The sequence below is a fragment of the Helicoverpa armigera genome, chromosome 26 (assembly GCF_030705265.1).
Source record: "Helicoverpa armigera isolate CAAS_96S chromosome 26, ASM3070526v1, whole genome shotgun sequence".
NCBI classification, from domain to species: domain Eukaryota; kingdom Metazoa; phylum Arthropoda; class Insecta; order Lepidoptera; family Noctuidae; genus Helicoverpa; species Helicoverpa armigera.
Genome location: NC_087145.1, coordinates 4,122,832 through 4,132,573, shown reverse-complemented (window position 1 = coordinate 4,132,573; position 9,742 = coordinate 4,122,832).

The following is a 9,742-nucleotide window of genomic DNA, read 5'->3' as shown; positions in this document are numbered from 1 at the left end:
TCTGACTCTCTGTTGAAGTCTCAAAAATTCTCGTCTTATCTCGGCTAAGGAAGAAAAGGATGTGTATTTTTCCTGGTATTGGTTCAGTAGCATCCAATAACTCTGGATCTCATATCTCTGGTATTTAAAAAGCAGTAAGTTGTGAGCCTGTATGTCGAACCAATAGAAATGAAATTTGGTAAACAGGTAGCCTAGAACATGAGAAATAGGATAGGTACTAGGTACAGGTACAGTTACTGCTATTTGTCTTGGCTCGGTAAGTAGTGCCACCAGGTCGTGGGTAACCTGCAGAGAACAGTTAGTAAAGCTATAATTATGCAAATTGGTGCTACACGTGGATTCTTAACTATTTGATGTCGTCGTCGACCTTGGTATTTTTTTCTGTGAGATCGAAACTAAGTATCTTTTTTGAAATATTTAAATAAAAATGTTGTTGACTATGAAGGTATTACTGCAGATAAACCCGTAAGGCTCCAATTAACATGTCGAGAATGGCAACCGTGCGCGGAACCCACATTGGTTATTCCCCTGCCTAGACAGTTAAACCGGTGGGTTTTCCTGTGCATTGTGTATATAAAGTCTGCTTTATGCATAAATCTACATTTGTGAATGTACCGTTGTGAAGGACGTTCGTCTGTATTTAGTCTAGAACATGGCAGATGCAATTTCGGACAGTGAGGTGCACTACAGCCGCATCCCGGTGCCCAACACCACCGCCTTCCGCCCCAACCTGGTGTCTAGCCTCGTGGAGTACCTGGTGCTGGTGCTGACGCTGGCAGCGTTCCTGTACGGCGTGACGTCCTGGTGCCTCATCGCCAAGTTCCGACACTTCAGGAACTTCGTGTACATCAACGCGATCGTGTCCAGCTTGCTGCGGCTGGTCACCGTCTCGCTCATCATACCCGGCCTCATGCAAATCATTCATTTCGAAGACCAAGATATATTGAATATATGTCGTTACATTTGTACGTACTTCAGTGCAGTGCAGAACTACTGGATGTTGGTGATATGCTATATATTTTACGTGGATATAGTGAAGGTGTTCAGTGGACATGTGAATAGGAAATATTTGAAGTGTTGTCTGTTTGCTTGGGGCATACCTTTTGTGACATTTTTAAGTTATTATGTGTTCTTGTTTTATAATGAGAAAGAGAAATTTTATGAACAAAAATCTTCAATGGATTTCTTTGCAGATTCCGTTGAAGTTTTTATTATTGTTTCACCTTTGATGATTAACGTAGGTCTCTATATTGCAGTCTTAACTTCTCTCTGCCAGCGTTTTCAACCAAAAACTCCGAGTGCTACGAATAACTGGCGTCGTATGTACATCGCTACTTTGTTATTTTTGTTGAGCGATGTTTTAGTTTTATCGTCATTCATTTGGGACATCATGAGCGTTACGTTTATACTCCGAGCTGTGCTGTCTAAGATGCAACAGATAGCAATAGATTTGTTCCTGCCTCTAGTGAGGACTAACAGAGAGTTGTGGCATGGGTACTTGTCTCGTAAGTTGAGTAAGGACATTCCGTGATGGACATGCTAAAAAAGTCCAAATTTTGAATGTATTTATATGTTCCATCAAAATTGATGGACGTTTGGTCAACATCAAAAGAATGCGAATGCGTGGAAGAAGTTTGTTGACAATGCTCTTGTATTTTGTTTGTAAATAAGAAGCAAGACGTGGACGTTGATTCATTGCGGGTAAACCCAAGATTAACGTAAAGTTATACTTAGCATTCTACCGTGATTTTTGTCCCCGATGAGATATGCGGAGAGAGGGACATTTGAGATGTCCAGTTTGTAATGTCAGATACCACTTATTGAGTCTGAACTGTTACTGACAAATTAGAAGTAACATTTCTATCTCGGACACGAACAAACGGCCTGTGAGGCATCTTATATGTAACAATATATCTTGACACTAATTATTATTAATAAGCTAACAGATGTATTAATGATTATTATTATAAAGTAAAAAATATTTTATTTCATTTTTCCTGGTAGTGTAATTCCTCTTAGAGCCGTTCCATTTGGAAATCAATAGGGGAAACCTATGTTCAGAAGAGGATTTCATATCATAATGATTTAATAGCATTCTTGTGATAAGAATATTTTTTTTTTCCTGTATCTAATAATAATTAGACAGAGATACTTTTGTAATGGTGTAGAAAAAAAGTGCTCTCTCTTTTCGGTAAAAGAGAGATCTCTGATTTAGTAAAAAATTGGTATAGGTAAGCATTTATTAGAACCTTTGACTAGAAAATGCATGTAGGTATTTTCGTAAAAGTCACAGTGGTGCCTGCTAGATTTCCAACATGATCTAGTCTAACTGGCTAATGAAACTGGTTCTACTAGGCCACAGTCTTTTTATCGAAAAGCTACTTTCTTAGCTTACTAGGCACTACGATGTCATACCTACACCGTTGCACCAGATAGACGACTTTTTCCAACATATATAATGGTATATTTCTTTCATGGCAAGTTGATGGTGACCTAGCCGATCCAATGGTATGGAATGGTCTTAGCTGTACAGGTCAGTTTATAGTGCATAAGCCTGCACAGACACAGGTGCGCTCCCGAAGAGAAATCAGGCGCAGGACCAACATTAACGTGCTCCCTGATGCATGGGTGTATCAATCACCAAGTTCTAGACTGCTTTGTGAAAATTTCTAAAACCCAAAAAGCAATTCTATCACTGGGTCAGAATCGAGCCCACAACCTCGACGACATGTTAAGACTCGTTCGAAAAAAATCATGACACACACGTGTTCGATACCACCTCGATATTTCGATACTTATAAATCGTCAGTTTTAATGCAAACCCACGACACTTCGTAACGTGATCCCTTACATTTTAGCTTGACACAGAAATTTGCAATTATAGTGTATATCTACTGTTTAGTAAGGTGTATGTATATATACTTAGTGTATATTAACGGGTTACGGTATTTAGGTTCCTAGGAAGGTTGTAAACTCCACAACCTTATAACAAGTATTACATAAAACTCGTCTACATGACGCCACAACATACTATTTTTACATTTAATGACGCCTATTTGCGTTACCACGTTTTTAATTTTAACAACCCAGTGATTGAATGAATGAATGAACGTCATTCCAGACAGAGTGACGTTGTAGTGCGGTAGGTTTCCGTAATGAGAATAATTTACTTACACGTCAATATTTATCTTTTATTGCAATTCAAATGCCAATTGCTGTTTGTTTATATTCGTTATTTTTATCGTCGATTATGTAATTTTTGTAGTCCAGACTGATTTAAATGAGTGTGGAACCTCTAACCCCCCACTCAGAAATATTTAATGACTACTAAAGTCACTCCTTAGTGACAGATTATCACAGAAATTCTGCACTAAGGAACGGCTTAAGAAACCATTAAATGTGTCTGAGTGTGTCCATAACTTTATTTTGGTTGGTTAAAGGACAGGATTTTCAGGATTACATAAAGTGGTTAAAGGTGCAATTATTCTTGCCCTGTTGAGACTAACGTTTTTTCTGAGCGTAAACTTATAATAATTTATATTACGCGGCTATTTAACGCATCAATCGTAGTCATAAAAACAAATATAATATAAGATTTCATAATATTCATAATAACATAAGATTTCATAATATTAAGTTGCAAATAGGGCTTTACGTAATGTCTGCAACTTGTTATAGGTTCTAGGAATGTGTACTCGGTATCAAAGCAAATAAAATAATAAAAAGATACGCTGCATGCTGCATATTGCAAGATTTGCCTCAATATTGTCCACTTTTAGTCTGTAGGTATTCAATGTTTACGATTCAAAGATTAAGCCTAATATCTTTGGTTGGTGTTTCAGTCTTGAGAGAACTAGGCAAATAGGTAGGTATTAAGTAATATCAGAATGATTTGACTTAATATGTAAATAGTATTATTTTAATTTAGCCCATTCATATTCCTGATGCATCGTTTACATAGTCGTGCCGCGTTTGTCTACAAAGACTATATTCTGATTGCCCTACTTTAATCATCTGCTTTGCTTTTTCCCAACTATGTTAGGGTCGGCTTCCATTCTAACCACTGAGTTTTACATTGAGCAACTGCCTATCTGACTATCTGGCAACCGGATACCCCTTGGTATGCCGGTTGATTTTATAACCACATAACTTGATATAAAATTATCAAGAAGATACCCATGCATGTGCGTAAGATTGGACCCACCCACTACTTACGTACATTGCGGTCGTTTTCGTCATTATTTTAAATATAAGGCTTAAAGCACACGCGATACTTCTGTGTTCTTTTTTTATAGAGTTATTTTTAGCTGCCCTTTTAGTTACCTTTGTATACGCGATGGTTTCTCGTGACGTTTGTTTACAAACAAACATTCATAACATTACGCATGCAGGGAAGTACGCAAAGTCCAAGAAGTGCATCGCAGTGTTGTTCAGTTGCTTCTTATTAAGCTTTGAAGAAACAAGAACGTTTGAATTTGTCCAAATCGAAGATAAAGAGGGAGTGAAATAACCTCGAATGACTTCTTACAAAAACTTGATACGGCCCTGCCCGCTTAGAGAGGGACAAATAAATATTTTTCCTGGAATTGGTTCAGTAGCATCCAAAACCTCTGGATCTCTGGTATTTGTAAAGCAGGAAGTTGTGAACCTGTATATCGAGCTTTAGCATTGAGCCTGAGAAAAGGGATAGGTACTAGGTACAGGTATATACTCCTTTTTATCCGGGCTTGGCAAGTAGTAATATCAGGACGTGTCAGGTAAAACTGCAGAAAACAGTGTAGATATAATTATGCAAATTGGTTTAGCACGTGGACTCTTAACTATTTAATGCCGTCGACCTTGGTATTTTTTTCTGTGAGATCGAAACTAAGTATCTTTTTCGAAATATTTATCTAAAACAATGTGGTTGAGTACTGCAGATAAACCTGTAAGGGCCCAATTAACATGTCGAGAATGGCAACCGTGCGCGGAACCCACATTGGTTATTCCCCTGCCTAGACAGTTAAACCGACGGGTTTTCCTGTGCATTGTGTATATAAAGTCTGCTTTATGCATAAATCTACATTTGTGAATGTACCGTTCTGAAGGACGTTCGTCTGTATTTAGACTAGAACATGGCAGATGCAATGTCGGACAGTGAGGTGCACTACAGCCGTATCCCGGTGCCCAACACCACCGCCTTCCGCCCCAACCTGGTGTCTAGCCTCGTGGAGTACCTGGTGCTGGTGCTGACGCTGGCAGCGTTCCTGTACGGCGTGACGTCCTGGTGCCTCATCGCCAAGTTCCGGCACTTCAGGAACTTCGTGTACATCAACGCGATCGTGTCCAGCTTGCTGCGGCTGGTCACCGTCTCGCTCATCATACCCGGCCTCATGCAAATCATTCATTTCGAAGACCAAGATATATTGAATATATGTCGTTACATTTGTACGTACTTCAGTGCAGTGCAGAACTACTGGATGTTGGTGATATGCTATATATTTTATGTGGATATAGTGAAGGTGTTTCGTGGACATGTGAAAAGGAAATATTTGAAGTGCTGTCTGTTTGCTTGGGGCATACCTTTTGTGACATTTTTAAGTTATTATGTGTTCTTGTTTTATAATGAGAAAGAGAAATTTTATGAACAAAAATCTTCAATGGATTTCTTTGCAGATTCCGTTGAAGTTTTTATTATTGTTTCACCTTTGATGATTAACGTAGGTCTCTATATTGCAGTCTTAACGTCTCTCTGCCAGTGTTTTCAACCAAAAACTCCGACTGCTACGAACAACTGGCGTCGTATGTACATCGCTACTTTATTATTTTTGTTGAGCGATGTTTTAGTTTTATCGTCATTCATTTGGGACATCATGAGCGTTACGTTTATACTCCGAGCTGTGCTGTCTAAGATGCAACAGATAGCAATAGATTTGTTCCTGCCTCTAGTGAGGACTAACAGGGAGCTGTGGCATGGGTACTTGTCTCGTAAGTTGAGTAAGGACATTCCGTGAGGGATGTGCTAAAATAGTTCATTTTGAATGTAATTATATGTTCCGTCAAAATTGATGGACGTTCGGATGGTCAAAATCAAAAGAATCCGACGTGGAAGAAGTTTGTTGCCGATGCTCTTGTATTTTGTTTGTAAATAAGAAGCGAGGCGTGGACGTTGATTCACCGTGGGTAAACCCAAGATTTACATAAAGTTATACTTAGCATTCTATCGTGATTGTTGTCCCCGATGAGATATGCGGAGAGAGGGACATTTGAGATGTCCAGTTTGTAATGTCAGATACCACTTATTGAGTCTGAACTGTTACTGACAAATTAGAAGTAACATTTCTATCTCGGACACGAACAAACGGCCTGTGAGGCATCTTATATGTAACAATATATCTTGACACTAATTATTATTAATAAGCTAACAGATGTATTAATGATTATTATTATAAAGTAAAAAATATTTTATTTTATTTTTCCTGGTAGTATAATTCCTCTTAGAGCCGTTCCATTTGGAAATCTATAGGGGAAACCTATATTCAGAAGAGGATTTCATATCATAATGATTTAATAGCATTCTTGTGATAAGAATATTTTTTTTTTCCTGTATCTAATAATAATTAGACAGAGGTACTTATGTAATGGTGTAGAAATAAAGTGCTCTCTGATTAGTAAAAAATTGGTATAGGTAAGCATTTATTAGAATCTTTGACTAGAAAATGCATATATTTTCGTAAAAGTCACAGTGGTGCCTGCTAGATTTCCAAACTGATCTAGTCTAACTGACTAATAAAACTGGAACATGATATTTTTATCGACAAGCTAGTTTCTTAGCTTACTAGTCACCACGATGTCATACCTGCACTGTTGTACGATAGACGACTTTTTCTACATATATGTAATGGTATATTTATTTTACGGCAAGTTGATAGTTACCTAGCCGATCCAATGGTATGGAGTGGTCCTAGCTGCGCAGTTCATTTATAGTGCATAAGCATCTGCGCAGACACAGGTGCGCTCCCGAAGAGAGATCAGGCCCAGGACCGACATTAACGCGTTCGTCAATGCACGGGTGTATCAATCACCAACTACCAGACTGCGGACTACTTTGTGAAAGTTTCTAAAACTCACAAAGCGATTCTATACCCGGGTCAGAATCAAGCCCAAAACCTCGATGACAAGTTCAGACTCGTTCGAAAAATCGTGACACACACGTGTTCGATACCACCTACTTATAATCGTCAGTTTTAATGCAAACGTGCGACACTTCCTAACGTGTTCCCGTGCTGTTTAGCTTGTCACAGAAACTTGCTGTTATAGTGTGTATCTACTGTTTAGTAAAGTGTATTTAGGTATATATGTATAATTAGTGTATGTCTTCAGGTTACGGTATTTAGGTTCCTAGGAATATTGTGAACTCCACAACCATATAAGTATTAAACAAACTCGTCTAGATGACGCCACAACAGACTACTTTTAGTTTCAACCATGTACCACGATCTTAATTCTAACAACCGATTGATTGATTGAATGAATGAATGAACGTCATTCCAGACTGACTGACGTTGTAGTGCGGTAGGTTTCCGAAATGAGAATAATTTACTTACAAGTCAATATTTTATCTTATTGCAATTCAAATGCTAATGGTTGTTTGTTTATATTCGTTACTACATATTATCATCAATTATGCAATTTTGGTATTTCGGACAGATTTAAACATCTTAATCTATTTTGGTTGTGTAAAGGACAGGATTTTCAGAATTACATAGAGTGTTTAAAGGTACAGTTATTCTTTCCCTGTTGAGACTAACGTTTTTTCTGAGCGTAAGCTTATAATTATTATTTCGTTAAAACGTCAATTACGCGTCTATTTAACGCATCAATCGTAGTCATAACAAATGTACTTACATAAGATTTCATAATATAAAGTTGCAAATAGGACTTTACGTACGTTACCTACTCGATATCAAAGCAAATAAAATAATAAAAAGATACGCTGCGTCCTGCATATTGCAGTATTTACCTCAATATTGTCTACTTTTAGCAGGTATTCAACATTTACGATTATGAACCAAGCAAAATATCTTGGATTGATGTTTCTGTTTTGAGAGAACTAGGTAAGTACTAGGTATTAAGTAATATCAGAATGATTCGACTTAATATACAAATAGCATTAGGTATTTTAATTTAGCTCATTCATATTCCTGATGCCTCGGTAACATGCCTTTTGTCTACAAAGACTATATTCTGATTGCCCTACTTTAATCATCTGCTTAGCTTTTTCCCAACTATGTTAGGGTCGACTTCCACTCTAACCAGATGCTGCTGAGTCTTTTACATAGAGCAGTCGCCTATCTGTACGTCGATTCTATAAAATTCGAACAACAACTCCCATTTCACTTCGCTATTCACTCTCACTTCACATTCGCTTCAAAACGTTCTAAATGTCATCTCATACTTTACCTGTCAAGATCTCGAGTTTAATTTAGTTCAACTCGCAAACACGCTCGAAAGAGTAGCGCTAGTGTAGTAACTCACGGCGGATTCAGATGCGACGTTTTGAGTGAAGCTTATAGAATCACACTGCTGACCTCCTCAACCCAGTTAGCTGGGCAACCGGATACCCCTTGGTATGCCTGGTTGGTTTTATAACCACATAACTTGATATAAAATGATCAAGAAGATACCTGTGTGCGTAAGATTGGACCCACCCACTACTTACGTACATTGCGGTCGTGTTCGTCATTATTTTAAATATAAGGCTCAAAGCACACGCGATACTTCTGTGTTCTTTTTTTAAAAAGTTATTTATAGCTGCCCTTTTACTTACCTTTGTATACGCGATGGTTTCTCGTGACGTTTGTTTACAAACATACATTCATAACATTACGCATGCAGGGAAGTACGCAAAGTCCAAGTGCATCGCAGTGTTGTTCAGTTGCTTCTTATTAAGCTTTGAAGAAACAAGAACGTTTGAATTTGTCCACATCGAAGATAAAGAGGGAGTGAAATAACCTCGAATGACTTCTTACAAAAACTTGATACGGCCCTGCCCGCTTAGAGAGGGACAAATAAATATTATTCCTGGAATTGGTTCAGTAGCATCCAAAACCTCTGGATCTCTGGTATTTGTAAAGCAGGAAGTTGTGAACCTGTATATCGAGCTTTAGCATTGAGCCTGAGAAAAGGGATAGGTACTAGGTACAGGTATATACTCCTTTTTATCCGGGCTTGGCAAGTAGTAATATCAGGACGTGTCAGGTAAAACTGCAGAAAACAGTGTAGATATAATTATGCAAATTGGTGTAGCACGTGGACTCTTAACTATTTAATGCCGTCGACCTTGGTATTTTTTTCTGTGAGATCGAAACTAAGTATCTTTTTCGAAATATTTATCTAAAAAAATGTGGTTGAGTACTGCAGATAAACTTGTAAGGGCCCAATTAACATGTCGAGAATGGCAACCGTGCGCGGAACCCACATTGGTTATTCCCCTGCCTAGACAGTTAAACCGACGGGTTTTCCTGTGCATTGTGTATATAAAGTCTGCTTTATGCATAAATCTACATTTGTGAATGTACCGTTGTGAAGGACGTTCGTCTGTATTTAGACTAGAACATGGCAGAAGCAATGTCGGACAGTGAGGTGCACTACAGCCGTATCCCGGTGCCCAACACCACCGCCTTCCGCCCCAATCTGGTGTCTAGCCTCGTGGAGTACCTGGTGCTGGTGATGACTCTGGCAGCGTTCCTGTACGGCGTGA